The 17477-nt window shown below is 41.8% G+C and overlaps 1 protein-coding gene across 1 annotated transcript in view; it reads right to left on the bottom strand.

Moving 5' to 3' along the window:
* The window catches only part of LOC311032618 (leucine zipper putative tumor suppressor 2 homolog), a 51819-nt gene extending 46895 nt beyond the window's left edge, over positions 1 to 4924 (bottom strand). The window contains exon 1 of the mRNA XM_084039533.1: positions 4686 to 4924. The gene's annotated coding sequence lies outside the window, so the exon portion shown is untranslated. The remainder of the gene's footprint in view (positions 1 to 4685) is intronic.
* Positions 4925 to 17477: the final 12553 nt, after the last annotated feature.

Here is a 17477-nt window from a genome sequence, read left to right on the forward strand (position 1 = left end):
TCAGCATAAAATATTATGCAGGACTTTTTTTATAGAATAAATATGTTAAATAAGTAATTCTGTGGTCTGTTTATTTTTTCACCTTTCAGAAGAATACAGATCGTCTCACTCGCATTATTGCATGTTTATTTCATGGATATAGAATTTTGGTTCAAGTTACTGAATCGAATCTTGGTTTACAGAATCGAATCAAATCGTTCCAAAAAGATTCCTTGAATCGAATCGCCAACTACTGTATCGTTAATCGAATTGCTGTGAAGCCAAAGATTCAAACCCCTACGAGAAATGATGTATTCTCTCCTTTGTCACGTACAGACACAAATGGCCTGAAGCCTACTTTGCATCACAGCCTCATTGTTTGAGAAGCCACACCAGGCCTCTGTGTCATTATTTTTGGACTGTTTTTAAACAAAGTGGTACGGGGGAAATTGTGCCTAATCTTCAATTACAGCTAGCAAACAGTGATGGAAGAGTAAATTCAACATAATGGGATACTGCACATACAAAGAAACCCACAACATACTAACAGCGTTTCATCGGCCCTCCGGAAAACTAGACAGACAACACAGTCTTCATGTTGCCCGACAGCAAAAACACCTCCCGCTGTTTTCTTGCCTTCTTAAGTTTCTCTCCTTCTATTTGTTCTTCAAGGGGACGTTTGTGTAGCCCTGACACAAAGAAAGGAGGGACTTGACATCCAGTTTAAACAGCCCAAGGGCAGAGCTTCACAGCAGCAGCACGCCAGAGGTATCACTTACAGAGCAACACATTATCTATTATGAAACAGGGGCTTTTAGACTAATAAATATTCACACCACGTCCCCGTCACCATAATTTCACAAAGTCAGGGTGTGTTCCAACAACAGACAAATAAATAAACTGCACACATAAAAACACATACTGTATGCACCCACTCAGGTATACTTAACCTCTTAATATGACATAAGAAGGAGGAGAATCTTTGTGAACGATGATGGATTTAACCCTCGAAGCCAGTAGAACATGTATATGTTTGTCACCTTGAATTAGAAGCCGTGTGTATTCTACGAAGGGAGCGGTCCAGAGAAACAATGTCAACCAATGGCTGCCAGGTCAGACATAAATAGGTGCACAAAAACAAAGCAGGCATGTTAAAAGGAGGAAGTGAGCAAGAACCTGGTGCCGAAAGATGAAAGAGAGCTTCTGTGTTAAAAGGCAATTACTTTAAACTGATACTTTAAATCACAAAAGCTTTTTTTTTTCAAATGCAGTCGGCCCATAAATTGTGATGGGTGTTTACGACGAACAGTTTGCATCATTTCTTTTTTTTTTTTTTTTTCCCATTCTTTTTTTTCGAGAACGAAATTTTACAGCCTATACAAAGAATCAGGTTCGGATTTGAAAATCTGGCTCCAGTTTGGCTTATTTATTTATTAATTTCTCTACTGTATTTTCTTTAAGTTAGTAAAGGTTTAAATATTGGTGTTTGAGGGCAATAAAAGATTATAAACAGCTTTTCACTCAGAAGTTCTCTCCTCCTTCCTCGTGATTCATCTAGGGATCCAAAAGGATGCAGATTGTCATTAATAAAAAAACTCAAACCCACTCCTAAAACATCACAGATTAATGATATTCCCGTCATGAAGAAGACTAGAACTCGGGAGACGCCAACATTGAAACGCTGACCAAGCACATTCCTCTGAAGATGTTTGAGGGAAGCTTGCCATGCGCTTCTAAAATCACTTGAGACATTATCAATGCAGAAAAATAAGTGGTCTCCCGCTGTCAAGGCCCACAATCTGCCCGTTTCCAAGCCTGCTGAGGTAAGCGCTTGACCTCTGTGTGTGTTTAGGCTGATATCAATTTGCATAAAACGTCCTGTAAAGTCGGGGGTTGAGGGCTCGAGCTCCGCTGTTTTTTCTTCTTTGTCCTCCTGTCATCTCGCTCCAAATATTTAGCCTTTGTTTACAAATGAGACAGTTGTGCACAATAAATAGACACGGTGACTTTTTTTAGCCTCATTACTTATCGTGCGTAAATGCAACATTTATCTCTCAAGAAAAATTCCAATTTACCGACACGCAAACACTGAATCATATTCTTGTTTCTCCTTTAACAAAGAGGCAGACTGTGGAGTTCACGCCGTGAGAAGTGCCTCTGTCGAGCCAAAAGTGGCTGCAGACAGCGTCCGAGGGGGAATGCCATTCATTTTAAGAATTCACATATGTTTTTGCTGCGCCCCTAAGGCAGGTCCAGCCGACACGCAATAACCAATTTCTCTTTAGAAAACAGGCCATGGATTGTTGCACGTCATCAACCGGGATGTAAAATCTGCACAGACGAGTGGTGTGCATTCGATTTTTGTGAGACATCTAAATCCCAGAGGTGTCAGACGTCCTGTACTCAAGTAGAAGTACAAATACTTGTATATACAGATATACTTATACTTGTATACTGTACTGTACTGTACTGATTCAACTTTCTTTACTCAAGTGAGAAAAGTACAGGCTCTGACATGTGAAAGTAACAAATTACAAGTACTCACGTTACTGTAATCAAGTATCTTTTTTGCGTACTTGTATTTCTTTTGAAGTAATGAAAGTCCATTATTTTAATTACACTTAAATATGTTTAACAGACGTAAAACAGGCTTCTCCAAAGTCACAAACTCCATCATTTTACCTGCAGTAAACGAGGAGTATTGCTGGTAAGCTGTCGCCTCGTTGCACATTGTGAGCCAATTTGTTATCTTATTTAACCGTTTCAAACACCAGTTTTACACAACATGAATGAACCCATCGAGGCAGCGGTACTCGAACAACCCCCGTCTTCTACTGCAAGGTGAAATTACAGTAACGGAGTAACTTTTACTTTGAGTATTGAATTGAGCTACTTTTTACGGAGTAGTACTTCTACTCATATTTGAGTGCAATTTCAACCAAGTAATGGAACTCCTACATGAGTAGGATTGAGTATTCTCTACACATCTCCTGAGATGTACTGTAAGTATAAAGTTACCCGATGAAGGACATTTCTACTGGCTGTTCTTTTGCAAGGCTAAGTGAATTTGCATCACATTAATAAGAAAAATAATTATTAAAAAAAAGAATGAGTCTGTTTTGAAAATGTAGAAAGAAAGAATAGAAAATTCATATATTTGTTTAAAAATGTCTGAAATAAAAGTAAAAAAAAAGGTGTCAGTTAGCCTAAATAAATACTCAAGTAAAATACAGATACATTAAAAAGTCTACTTAAGTACTGAAAAAGAAGTATTTGGGGGTGCAATATGACGATATTAGATTGTGAACGATAGTGTCTCAAATGTTTCTGCGCTACAGTGCACATTCAGGGGCCCACTGTCTCCACGGAAATGCTCTTTGTGTGTAAATACAGTAATCTTGCAATTTTGTGCCGACCGTCCACCGAATTTTTGGGGCCTGTAAATGCAAAATTGCTACTTTATAAATTTGCAACTTTTTTCTCTGAATATTGTGCACCTCTCTCGGCTCCATTTCTTTTTTTGTTTGTTATGTAGCAAGAGTGCACCTACTTGAGTGTTCTTGTTGACCTTTTGAAACCAATGTTCATTTTGGGAGTTATGCAAAAGGCTCTCATTGTACTTGAGTACAAGTCTAAACCATGTCAGAATTCTTGTTGAATGTTCGTACTTTGCAGAATTGCACTTGCACATTTGATTAAAATCTGTTTGAAAAGGTTCTTGACTTGTCTCTTATTCTTTCAGTTGTGTTACCTTGGAGGGTTATATTTTTTAAATAGGGAAATTAGTTTGGTTGTACTGTTAAGTAACTTGTAAAATAGTCTTATAAACCAAGATAAAAAAAAGAATTGTGCTAAGATCGTGGATCGCGATCCTGCCTGAAAAAAAGCATACGATATGATGTTTTATCGCCCACCCCTATTTGCGCTTGATTACTTTCATGCTCACAAACCGAGCAAAAACACCTTTCTCTATTTAGCATTTTCCTACAAAACCAGCAACCCCATTCATTGTCAATGGAGCAGACCTCTTTTAAGTCCCAAATGATGCCACAAGTTTGAGGATTTCCTTTTTTTCCACCAACACTGAACAAACCAGCAAAAAAACTAACTAACTGTAAATGCAAACAGACAACTGTTAAATAAATAGAACTAATATTTTCTTTTTAATAAGTATGATAGTTGGGACATGTGGAACACAGAACAAAGTGCTAGGCCTCTTTTTCTAAAAAGATAAAAGATTTGTTTTGAGGAGATGGATGCAGGTTCCTCGACAAGGAAATTGTTGCTTTATGATGTGAAAGTCTGAGCAGGAAATGAGACTGTTTATGCTGCAGGAGGCACTTTGTTATGTCTGAACCCAGCAAACCTGCCATGCAGACCTTGATAAAATAATTTAATAAATGAATAAAAAAGTGACCTAGAGACGACAACAAAGCCTCCAGGCCACATTTTGTTCGGGATACCTTAGCAAAAACTTAACTGACAGATCGTGTTTTAGCTAACATGAAGCAACAACAAACCCCGTTCATTTGATTAACCTTCACACACGCGCGCACACGCACCTGTGCAACACGTTACTTTTTCAGGTGTCCCACACACTTAAAAAGAAACAGCTACCGTTTTACCCTTTACTCAACTCCCTACGTTCCTGTTTTAAATAAACGTTAGCTTAAAAAACAAAACAGCGAAGCCCGGGTTGAACTCACCGCGCGGTGGAAGCGGACAGTCCGCCGGGACAGCGCGGCTCTGCTCCACAAATCCGTACGCGACGTTTTTCTTCAGTCCTTTTTTCTGAATCGTCCTATCTGCAAACTCGTAACTTTACCGTGGTGTCTGTTGACGAGCCTGCGTTTTAAATGTCTTTCCGTCTGTCTGTCTCTTGCTTCTCTTCCTGCCGCGGTGAAGCGCGTTTAGAGCAGGGAGCTGGAGTGGACAGGCGGCGGTACTCGCATTTCGGGAGCGGAGCCAAAAGCTAGCGAGAGAAATAACGGCTACATCCGGAAATGGTTTTCAAAATAAGATAGCCTACCTTTTGCCTCCTCAAATTATAGACATGGGACGACGTTCCTTTCATATCACGATTATCCTGACCAAAATAACTGCGATTCACGATAGTATCCTCAAAATATGCTCACGCCTCTTATATCGTCCCATCCCAGTATGTATATATAAATAATGCACAGAAATAATTATTGAATGGATATACAGGAAGTAGGTGACTACCGGTATGCTTCTATTCAGAAATCCTGCATGCAGTATATGGACATACAGTACATACACTACTGTATGTCCATATACTGCATGCAGGATTTCTGAATAGAAGCATGTTCCAGTGGTATTCAACCTTTAGGGCGTGTGACCCTTTAACCTTTGATCATTCATCATTTGTTTTGAACAGTTCAACCTAAGAGTGATATTTCCTTCAGATTATTTGTGTTTGATTGAAACGTTTGTGGAACTGAGAAAGTTTTTGTTAAATACATAAGCCTTTATCAATCTCCCGGTGGGAAATTGAATTTAGTTTAGTTGCTGCTGCAGCACATAAACATAAGTTAATATGGATAAATATACAAAGTAAAAGATCTAAGAAGTGTATGAAACTAAAATAGGATGTAAAAATAGAAACTATACAAGACGAATTAGAAAATATTATAGTAAAGTGACAGTGGTAGCAGCAGGGTCAGTAAACATGTAAAATGTGTTACACCAGACTCATTATTTACAGTGGTAATGAAGTATAGTTATAATCAAAATAAGACAGTACACTATACTAACACAATATAGTACAGCATGGTATGGGATAAAATATAAATACTACAATGTGTAACAGAAATATGTTTATCAGATTTTTTTTTCCCGAAACCCAAGTTGGGAACCACATGCTCTGAATATTATTTTTTCCACATATGAATTTAAGTTTCCAAAAATGTATGTAGTGAGGAACAGTCATTTCAGTTGTTGTAATGGTTTTATTAACATTTATTTTTGCAACAAAGTTTATAGATAATAGGGACACCTTACAGTCTTTATACTGAGATACATGAATGGGGGGGACAAAATATTCAAAATATTAGAAAACCATAAGTTAACATGAACCATGAAATGACTTTTATTTTTGAACGCCAACTTGCTAGCTTCCGGTTTTGTCCTGTGTGTGAAGTGCTCGACTCACCTGGACACACTCTCTCTCTCTCTCTCTCTCTCTCTCTCTCTCTCTCTCTCTCTCTCTCTCTCTCTCTCTCTCTCTCTCACACACACACACACACACACACACACACACACACACACACACACACACACACACACACCATTACCCTACAAACACCAGTAGTAGCACACTTTTGCTCACAATCTGCCCTAAAAACAATGGACAACCAGGTCTATTATAATGAAATGATAAATATAAAAAGCACAATGCAAACACTGCATATCATCCCACACACAATCATCAATCAAGCTACACCCAGAATGCACTTTTGAAAACACCTGTAACCAATTAGTTTGAACACTATGAATAGGATTCAGGTTTGCTCTTTGGTGTACACAACAATGGAGTTAGAGGACTGTCATTTAATGTGTTTTGTTTACACAACAAATTACAGTAACTATGTTCGTGTCATCTCCAAAGTCATTATGTCTGACACTGTTATGAGTAAGGCCCTCTAGATAATAGTGTTTTATAGCCTACTTAGCGCATAAGTGTGTATATTTTATATAGTTTTGAATGAAGAGTGCAAAACATATAAGATAGTTTAGTTTTTTGCGTGTAAAAAAAAAAAAGAGAGCCCTAGTTACAGAAATGATGTTAAAGCAAAACAGCAAAAAAAAAACAGCAACTTTAAGAACACTGTAATCACTCAACAATGGCTAAATAAATAGACTGAAGCAGTGTGGTTGGGCTGTAAAGAGAGATTACAGTACAATGGTTTGAGACGGAGATAAACGTACCCTAGATCCCCAGCCTTGTTCCAGAACAACCGGTTCTTTGCTCTGCATTCTAAATATGTAGAGCGAGGTCATACCTGACTAACCTCAAGCCTCGCAGGCAAGCCTTTCTGCTCCAGAGGAGTAAAACAAGGCTATACATAGTCCCACTTTTTAATCTGCGGTGGTGAATGTTTTTTTCCCACATCCCCCCCCCCAAAAAAAAAGAGAGAGAGAGAGAGAGAGAGAGAGAGAGAGAGAGAGAGAGAGAGAGAGAGAGAGGGGGAGATAAGAAGCATATTAATGATAAGTAAAAATTCCCTGTTTGCCTGGTATTTTTAGAGTTGAATTCCGGCCAACATACCATAACCTGCTCACAATAGCAACTTGCTGATTTTTATCATGTATAATATTGAATGACCATCTGGGTTAAGTGTGTGATCATGAATAGTGTTAGTGATATGTGGCATTAGCTTTGGTCAGGTATTTGGGTATTAACCAATGTGTTGGACCAGTTAGATGAAATGGGGTCACCAAAGTTATAACAGTCTGTCCTCTGGGGAGCATGAATGTGTTGGGACCTCAGAGTTTGTGTCTATGAAACAATTCATGGATGCAGATTGAATTGTTTCTGAATTCAGATTGGAGCGTCCTCTGTGTGGAAACACAGCCACGCACCTCCACAGGGGGTCTTTCCCCTCCCCCATCTGCCTGCAGGCCTGTGTCCCTGAAGGTGACACCTGTGAACTCCAGATTCCATTCTGATTGGTCAACTGCAGTGGAAGTTTTGCTTCTTACCAAGCAGACCAAGTTGGCATCACTCTTTCTCCTGCTCTTCCTCTTACGACCTGGACACAGGTCTCCATTCCTACTGAGATGTCGACCAGCACAGGTCTCATCTCCCTCCCCTCCCCGAAAGCAAGCCCGCCAAACAGCCAACAAGCTGGCTGTTGGAGGCTGTTTTAACCTACAAGAAACGGCTAAAGAGACTCAGCTCAGCAGCTCAAGACACAAGATCCCCTCTAGTCCAGACGCAGAGCTCACTAGAAACTCCTCCATCCACACAAAGGAACTCCAAGGACAGCAACTTTCCTTCACAGGAACCTGAAGACAGCAACCTTCTTCAGAGGAACAAGCAACCCTTCTTCATGGACTGGTAACAATCTGGGCATAGCTTAGGACAGAAACTGAATGTGATGACATTACACATATGTACTTGAAATGAAGTATAAATAAAAGTCTTTATTCATGGAATGGACAGAAACAAAAAGGAAACATCTGGAAAACCAAAGATATATAAACGTGTCTCTGCACAGACCCAGCTAATAAACATTCTGCATGCAAAACAAGATTAGCATAGACCGTTGACGACAAACACACCCTGCTTGCTGTTTCCCTTTGTGTGTGTGTGGGTGGTGGTGGGGGGGGGGCTGTGTAGTACATTTCACCAAGTTTTCCTTAATTTCCAAATTCCATTTGTGAGGAAATTGGATTTACTGAACTGGGCAGCTTTGTGAGGCCGATGTGGCTCCAGTAATCAGGTCTGATGGGGCTGGAGGGAAAATTGTGCCGCACTTATCGGGCCACTCGAGAACTTGAGTGGAGTTGTTCCAGTAATTGATAATTGTGTGTGGGATGAATGTAGCGTGTCTGTTGATAATGACTCCCAAACTCAAACCTCTGAGTCTGCTCTCCACCGGCTGGGTGCGGGGGGGGCGTTGTGTTCTCTGCTCCCGGCTGCCGTGCATACCCAAGATGACTATCGCTGCCCAAAGCAGCTGCAATCATGCCGCGTTGGCTCATAACGACCTCCCCCTCCGCGTCCACTGTGAGCTCATTTTATTCCTAAACGTGCCGGATGGAGATAATTGATGAAAACGAATCAGCCAGTCCAACTCATGCCAGTCAGAAATGGCCCCTCTCTCTGCTATTTGGAGAGTCCACTTCCTGAATGTGAAACTGCAGTGTGACAGCAAGCGAGAGCAGGGGAAACCAGGAGAAGTACATTTTTAAGGTTTTCCCCTGGTGCACTGTGATGGGATTGGTGTGCTCACTTCATATTCCCGTTTGTGCACTTTGTATTGATTTACATGAGGTGTGGTATTTTCTGTGGAGCACACTCAGCCAGTCACATACTGACGTGCCACTTTAAACCACATGCGTAACGTGAATTCAAATGAAAATACCTGCTTAGCTTTATGCAACCAAATCACTTTGGGCTGTTTTTACACAGAGATCCCGCCATGATCACAGAAAGAAGACGCCCAATTGCCGCAATCGCAAGTCTGCGGAAGTGTAAATAAGTGTAGGAAATACGATTAGCCCTAAAACAACAAAACAACAATGGCCGAGAGTAGTTTTTTCTGCTTGTCATGTACATTCACATGACTCTCAAACGCATGCAAAGTTGCTGTGCATCAAATGCAACAGGTTGATGCTGATAATGGCGGCCTCGTGAGCAAACTGCTGGCTTCAGAGTTCTGAGCGTTCTAAATCCCCCGGTGGCGGGTCGCACACACAACATGTCTTCAAACATCCGCTTCTGTTCCGGCTCTCACATGTCCGCCATCAACACCTGATGCCCATGAGATTTTTCTCCTGTCCAGAGGTTTGAAAGGAGCATGTGGTCTGACGAGACCTGCATTGTTATTTCTTGCACATTTCTTGCATATTTTAAGGACGGATAGATAAACTCTCTTAATCAGGATGTGAGTTTTAGGCAGTCTGCACACAGTGAGACTCCAAATCCTGATAGTTAATTTCTCTTTTTCTCTTATCCATGTGTTTTTTCGATCAACAAGATCATCCCCAGGAGATCGAAAAGTTGCCTTGATTAGAGAAAAGGAGAAGTAAATGATTTATGTGGAGCCAACCGTGTGCAGATCTCTTTCTCAGGAGCTATAAACTGCCTTTTCATGGCAGCTGCAGAGGCCTTTCTGTAATCAAGTCAATGGAACATGGGATTTATCCTATTTCTAATGGAGTCGATTATGGATCATATTGTGTTGTAATCACAAAGCAGTAACGGTCCACACGTGTCCCTTCTTGTTTTCGCTAATCTCCAAGAGACAGATGAGTGGATTATTTTTTACAGGTTTCAGTTACAATTGCTTCAAATGTATAGCCAGGACATGTCACTTGATGTGAATAATAACAGTTTTGGCATGGCTCCACGTTGGCTCTGTTTATTTTCTGCAGGAATACTGCTTATTTTGTTGTTGTTGTTGTCTGGAGCAGCGAGGTGCCAAAGACTCCCTCAGCCATCTAATCAGAGTAACCGTGGTGCCAAATGAATTGTCTTTGTCATTTGCTGAATAGCAATACTTTGATCAGCACTTTCAAACTTTGTCCTTCTGTAATTGAGGCGCTTCATTAAAATATGCAGTGGTTTCATGCAGAGTGTGAGAGGAATATTCAAACTCTTGAGACGATCACATTGGGCAGCAGTGGCATGTGTTTGAATCTGTTTGATATGTATCTCGATGCGCTGTCAGATAATCAGCTTAACTGACCACGCTCATCATGCCCATAATGCTTTAATAAACTGCTGCACCGGGCGACCACCAGCTCTGCTTCTCTGTGCTTCATGAAGCAGACGGTGTGTGTGCACACAGATTAGGCAGATTAGGCAGAGAGGGGCCTCGTTTGGCCGAGCACACGGCTAATTTGAGAGCGGATGGGCATTTTCTTTGGCAAAGGCTGTGGAGTACGCCTGGCTGGCTGGGCAAAGCTGTCCCCGTCTCCCTTTTCTCTGTCTTTTCTCGCTCTCCGAGCAAATGAAAAGAGTGTGGTGTGCGGTGCTGGAGCCCTGCCAGGAGCCTCACTTATCCCTGGTGTCAGATGCAAATTCTGGCCATTTGCTGAAGAGGAATGAGGCCCTCCGCTCATTAAAAACAGAGATGGCTGCCTCTCAAAGCCCCATTTAACACTTTTCCTCTAACACTGCCTCCACCTCGGCCTCCACTCTGCCGACCACAAACTCATCACTCCTACCGCTGTAATTATGCTCTTAATGTGACCCACAACTCTACGGGTTTTTTCCAGCCTCCAGAAAAGTTCAGATGGCCCACCCTCTCCAGTCCCCTCGGGGCTCCTGGACACCCTCCACAGCCCCGATGCCAGGGCAGATTAAGTGCACTTTGGCCAGATCCCGGTTGTTACATAAACCCCCGGGCGCGCTGGTGTCTCTCCAAAGCTTCCCCCCTCTCGTGTTCAAAAGGCAGAGCGTGGCCAGTCGAGCACACCGCCATGGCAGGTGTTCACAGTGCAGCTCTGTCTGTCGCTGGCTGGTCAAGGCCCTCTAATGCGACGTGACAGTTCGGCATTTGAGACACGGCCTCCGCGTGGCTAGAGTGACTGAGGAGGACTCAGGAGGGACGCGTCAACCAGGACAGTAATGGGATCCGCAAGGATGCTGCAGACAGACTACAGCTCGACGCGAGCCAACACAGGCTGCTTGACCTTTAACTGTGTGCAGGTAAAGCGCTGCAGGTATTCTCAACGGAGCACTGTCACCTGCAAAAGGTCTTTGCAGTTCAAAGTCAAGAAATGTCCTCTGAGTGTTTGAAGTTAACACTTAGTTCAAGAGCAGGGCCTCCATGTTTCTACAGCCACAAGAACAGAAAAATAAAAACACGGGCTCCAGAGAAGGCCATTTTCTTTTTCACATTTTCATGTAGTTTTCCCTCCAAGCTTGGTACCCGTGGCTGGAGTCAAAGCTGTTTTTAACTTTTTGCTAGATTAACAGAGTTTGCATCCACATGTGGATGGCGACAGTAAAAGAGGAACGTTGACTCATCACATTGGAGCAGGCTTCAGTTGAATGCAGCTAAACCGTCTGTGTGGGGATTAAAATGAGCTTGCAAACCGTCTTCTTCTTCTGAAACAATACAGTCACACATGTTGTCTCTCAACAACTCCATTTATGCATCTCAGGTTGCTAATCGGACCGATAGCCAACGGATAGATGCCACCAAAATCTGACACAGTGGATCTTTAAGGAGGCTGCAAGTATCACACATATTATCATCTTTTTTTATATTTACAATATAGTTTTTACATAAATATACAAAATACACAGACATACATATTGAACAATTTACAAACACTAGGTACATTCAATATGAGCACTTGAGTCCACAGGTGTAACAAAGTAATCCTCAGGTTGCAGCATATGATTGTGCTCCTGTACAGGGAATAATTATGTTGTCCCTGTTTCACACAGTAAGTCAGATAAATCTTTAATCTTAATATACTGGATGTAGCACCCCCATATTTTCTGAAATATTTCTTGTTTATCTTTTAGAGTATGTAATGTTTTCTAATGGTAAACATAAAGACACTTCTTTGAACCATTGCGTAATACTTGGTTTGCCAATATTTTTCCATGTTAGAGCTATCACTCTATTTGCTTGTAGTATTCCCATATTTATGAAAATGTTTTCAAAGGGATTTATGTTATGTCCTATAGGATATAGGCCCAGTAGGAAAAACTTGGGTTCCATCACTAATCTAATTGATAAAATCTCCTGTATTATTACTCTAACCTCTTCCCAAAATTCCTTTATTTTTGGACATGACCATATACAGTGGAACAATGTGCCCTTATCTTCTCCACATCTATTACAGAGGTCAGGAATCTGCATATTAAATTTGTTATTTTTTTCTGGTGTAATGTACACTCTCATTAGCCAATTAAATTGCAGCATTTGAAGACGTGTGTTACCCGTCTGTGTTTGGGCTAACTTACATGCTTTACTCCATTGTTCCAATGTTAATTCCTCCTGTAAGTCAGATCTCCATGCATTAAGCTTAGCAGCAGAGGAATCAGGAGAAGATGTCACCATCAATTTATACAATTCACATATCATCCGTCGACCAGAGGGGTTTTTAGTTCGGCTTTTATCTAATGTGGACAACGGGGGAATTTGTGTAAAATCATTTTGATAAGACCTGATAAAACTTCTAAGCCGCAAGTATTTGAAAAAAATGCTTTCGGGGGATCCATCCCCCCCGAAAGCATCCTTCACCAGTCCCAACCCCAAATCTGCCCTTATTTTGAAACCGCCGTCCGCTCTACCTGGAGCAAAATAATTATTGCCCCAAATTGGGCTAAAAATGGAGAGGGGAGATTTTTCTTTCAAATATCTTTGAGTGACATGCAAGATATAAATCATGTTTTTATTTATAGGTTTAAGCGTAATCTTTTTGAGTTTATTATATGAGAGTAGATATACATGGGAAGTGGAAGCCTGAGGGAGAGAGACTCAATACTTCTCCATGTGGGGGGGCCATATTAGGGCATTGCAGCCCTCCTGCGTCAAAGGGCAAGTATAAAAGGGATAGGCAAAGTCTGGGACGCTTGTCTGATGGAGGTGGCAAGGGGATATTCTGAAACAAATACATGACCTTAGGGAGAATGTTAAATTTTAGTATTTATTTATTCTATTAAATTATCATCTTTTAAGTGGATGTTTGCAACAGTTGTTTTGTAAGTGCAATATTAACTCTCTTTTAGCACTTTTTTGTCGCCGTCACCTCCTGATAAAAATATATCAGCTCTCTAGCTCTCTAGCTATAAAATGCTGTGATCCCCAGGTCGTCGCTCACCATAAAGGTTAAGTTGCACAAGCAGCCATGCAATTGTTTATATGCATAAATAAGAAGGCAATCCAGGCATCCCGAAAAAAATGAGAAAGTAAATGTCCATTGAAGTGGTGAAACAATTTAAAGAGAAAACATGTTTCGACCAGAAGGCATTGATTACTGATTGATTATAGCCTCTAAAACAGAGGTCACAAACGTATCACTAGCTCATAATGTCCATCTCAATTATTGTTTCACGGAGGAAGGCCACAAGATTTGGTCAAAAGCTCTTTTCAAGCTGTTTCCAAGGACAAGATGGTACTATTTAAAATATATAATATTCAAAAAATTAGAACTGGTCACTGTCGTTTTTACTAAATGTTGTTATCAATCGGGAGTAAATTTGATGGGGACTATTTCCAGCAGAGGATTAGTCCACAATGGTGAATATTCACGGCAGCAGGACGGTATATGGGGGAACATGTCGGCCAGCACAACAATGCGTCTCACTGATGTGGCTGTAATATTTATTTTTTTCGGGGAAACAATGCTGCTCTATGGCAGGGTGGGGAGTACAAAATGAATTCCACTTTGGCTTCATAGTTTTGGTCTTTTTCATGGGATTCGTTGGCAACAAGAAAAAATGTAGAACAGCGGAAGCCTTTAAGCTTCACAAAATGAGCTGAAAGGCGAGTCTTCTCCTGGTCCGGGCGCACAGAGCGGAGGATGTGCACATGGTTATTAATATACACAGAGGCCGGCGTACTGTGGGGGTAATGTGGGTCAAACGTGCACAGTGCACGTGAGTAATTGAGGCAGAGCGACCCCCCTCGTCTCATGTCCCCACATTAAGGGGATGGAGGGGCATCTTGGATGAGCCTCTGGTTGTCGTGAGGGTCGTGGGTCCTCGGCTCGCTCTGGCTGCAGACACACAGAGGAGCAGGCGCGTTGCCTTGCAGTGACAGTGATGTCGTTATTTGGGAACATTTCAAGCTGATTATTAGCAGAATCCTTGTATCTGGTGCAAACGCTGTGGAATGATGCCGGTGGAGGTCTGGGTCAAGTCATCTTCTCACTCTTTCTGTAAGCTGCTTGCTTTGATGAAGCAGAATCGAAGTTAGATCATTCTCATAGGACTCAAGGTCCACTTACTCTTTTGTTCTCAAGCTTTCAAATGCATCCCACCGTCTTCGTCAGACAATGATTTAACTCAGTTGTAATTGGACTGTAGATGTTTAAAACGTTGCAGTCCCACATACTGCTGGCTCCAGAACTTTCAACCGACCGAGTTTGTCACTTGATCAAAGGTACACAAAGTTTACTTTATGTGCTGTTTTAATATTTCATTCCCTCCAAACACTGGCTCACGTTGACTGTAAAGCAGTCATCTACCAAAGGCTGGGTCAGGATCAACAGGTGTGTCACGGGAGATTCCTGTTTGGGACAAAATACATTTTGCAGAATTTCGTCTTTTATATTTGCAGTACACTTTTGAGCCACACGGGAGTCTGAATATTCTGATAATCACAAGAGATGTTGAACCAAATACAGAAAACTAACGTACATTCTGTCCGTTTTACTGATGAGAGAGAGAAAAATGAGCCTGTTAAATCCTCCGAGATGCATTCATTATGCTCACATTAATAATCGTATTTAACTATATATGTGTTCTATGACAAAGTTGTGAATTATTGTATGTAATGTATGAATTGCTTCAACATTCCAAGATAATGTAAGACGATGTGGAAATGGCAGTAAAAATGGTTTGTCGTCTTGAGTGGATCCCCACAAAATAAAGGTTGGGAAAAAACGCTTTATAGGAATAGATTAAAAATAGTTGGTTCTCTTAAAAAATGTTGTTCTTGTTCAGTGTTAGACAATCGTGCTCTCATATTTGTACTCTAAATAAGAAGCTATGGCCAGCTGCTGGTTAGCTTAGCTTAGCTTAGCTTAGCTGAGCTGAAAGACTGCCTGTCAACTTTTGGAAGGCGCTGCACGGTGGTGTAGTGTGGGTAGCACTGTCGCCTCACAGTGGTTCGATTCCCAGGTCGGGTTTGGGTTCCTTCTCTGTTTGCATGTTCTCCCCGTGTCAGCGTGGGTTCTCTCCAGCTTCCTCCCACAGTCCAAAGACACGCAGGATGGACCTGTCTGTCTCTACATGTTGGCCCTGTGATAGACTGGTTACCTGTCTGTCTCTACATGTCTCCCTGTGATAGACTGGTTACCTGTCTGTCTCTACATGTCTCCCTGTGATAGACTGGCTACCTGTCTGTCTCTACATGTCTCCCTGTGATAGACTGGTTACCTGTCTGTCTCTACATGTCTCCCTGTGATAGACTGGTTACCTGTCTGTCTCTACATGTCTCCCTGTGATAGACTGGCTACCTGTCTGTCTCTACATGTCTCCCTATGATAGACTGGTTACCTGTCTGTCTCTACATGTCAGCCCTGTGATAGACTGGTTACCTGTCTGTCTCTATATGTCGGCCCTATGATAGACTGGCTACCTGTCTGTCTCTACATGTCAGCCCTGTGATAGACTGGTTACCTGTCTGTCTCTACATGTCAGCCCTGTGATAGACTGGTTACCTGTCTGTCTCTACATGTCTCCCTGTGATATACTGGTTACCTGTCTGTCTCTACATGTCAGCCCTGTGATAGACTGGTTACCTGTCTGTCTCTACATGTCGGCCCTATGATAGACTGGCTACCTGTCTGTCTCTACATGTCTCCCTGTGATAGACTGGTTACCTGTCTGTCTCTACATGTCGGCCCTATGATAGACTGGCTACCTGTCTGTCTCTACATGTCTCCCTATGATAGACTGGTTACCTGTCTGTCTCTACATGTCTCCCTGTGATAGACTGGTTACCTGTCTGTCTCTACATGTCTCCCTGTGATAGACTGGTTACCTGTCTGTCTCTACATGTCAGCCCTATGATAGACTGGTTACCTGTCTGTCTCTACATGTCTCCCTGTAATAGACTGGTTACCTGTCTGTCTCTACATGTCTCCCTGTAATAGACTGGTTACCTGTCTGTCTCTACATGTCTCCCTGTGATAGACTGGTTACCTGTCAGGGTGAATAGGCTACAGGATCAGCGGTAGACGATGGATGGATCTGTGGACGGAGCCAGGCTAGCTGTTTCCCCTGTTTCCAGTCAGAGCTGTAGTTTCATATTTAGCCTGCAGACACGAGAGGTATTGATCGTTTCATTTGTCTCGCTATGAATCAACAAATACTGTAAGCGAATTCCCCAAAAAGTCAAACATATCTTTTCCATTTTAATAAAGATGCTTTTTTTTCAGCATGACCAAGATCAGCTGAAAATATGATCCCCGTTTGAAAGTTGAGTCCCTTTTGGAGAGCCCAAGCTCCCAGCAGATTAACTCTGATTGAAGATCCTGAAATTACCTCCAGACGTGGTCAAATAGTTGGTTTAATGAAGGGCAGCTAATGGGCGGGGAGCTATGCATGCATGTCGTGTTTCCATGCGTCCCATCAGCAGCAGCGCTGGGAGCAGCTGGGGCATCGAGTTCATGTTTCTTTTTTCCTTGTTTGTGGAATCAGTTTATGAAGAAGATTTATTTCTAATACTCTGATCTGAGCTCAATGTTTTCAGTGGATTTTAGGTCTGATGTTTCACATGAGAAAAAGGGTTTATCTGCAGCTGAAACTTCTTTTCAGAGCCTCATTTCATCCACATCCTCTCGTATCTTGCAGCACTTTGATGGACTTCTTTTGGTCTCGGGAAATTAGTTTCCTTCGCGATTAAGCACTGTGTAACTCGAGTTGTTTCATGCTCTCCAGATGGCAGCTATTTGAATCGGCATGCAAAGCTCTGATCAGCGCCCGGCCACTCAAAAAAAAAGACAAGGATCCAACGTACACAGCCATTTCTCTGTTTAACCATGTCCTAAGTTCTCACTGCCAGTTTACTCTGGGAAAAGAAATACAACACTTGACTTATTATCTTGGAAACTTCCTT

The sequence above is a fragment of the Eutrigla gurnardus genome, assembly GCF_963514095.1.
Source record: "Eutrigla gurnardus genome assembly, chromosome: 22".
Taxonomy (NCBI): domain Eukaryota; kingdom Metazoa; phylum Chordata; class Actinopteri; order Perciformes; family Triglidae; genus Eutrigla; species Eutrigla gurnardus.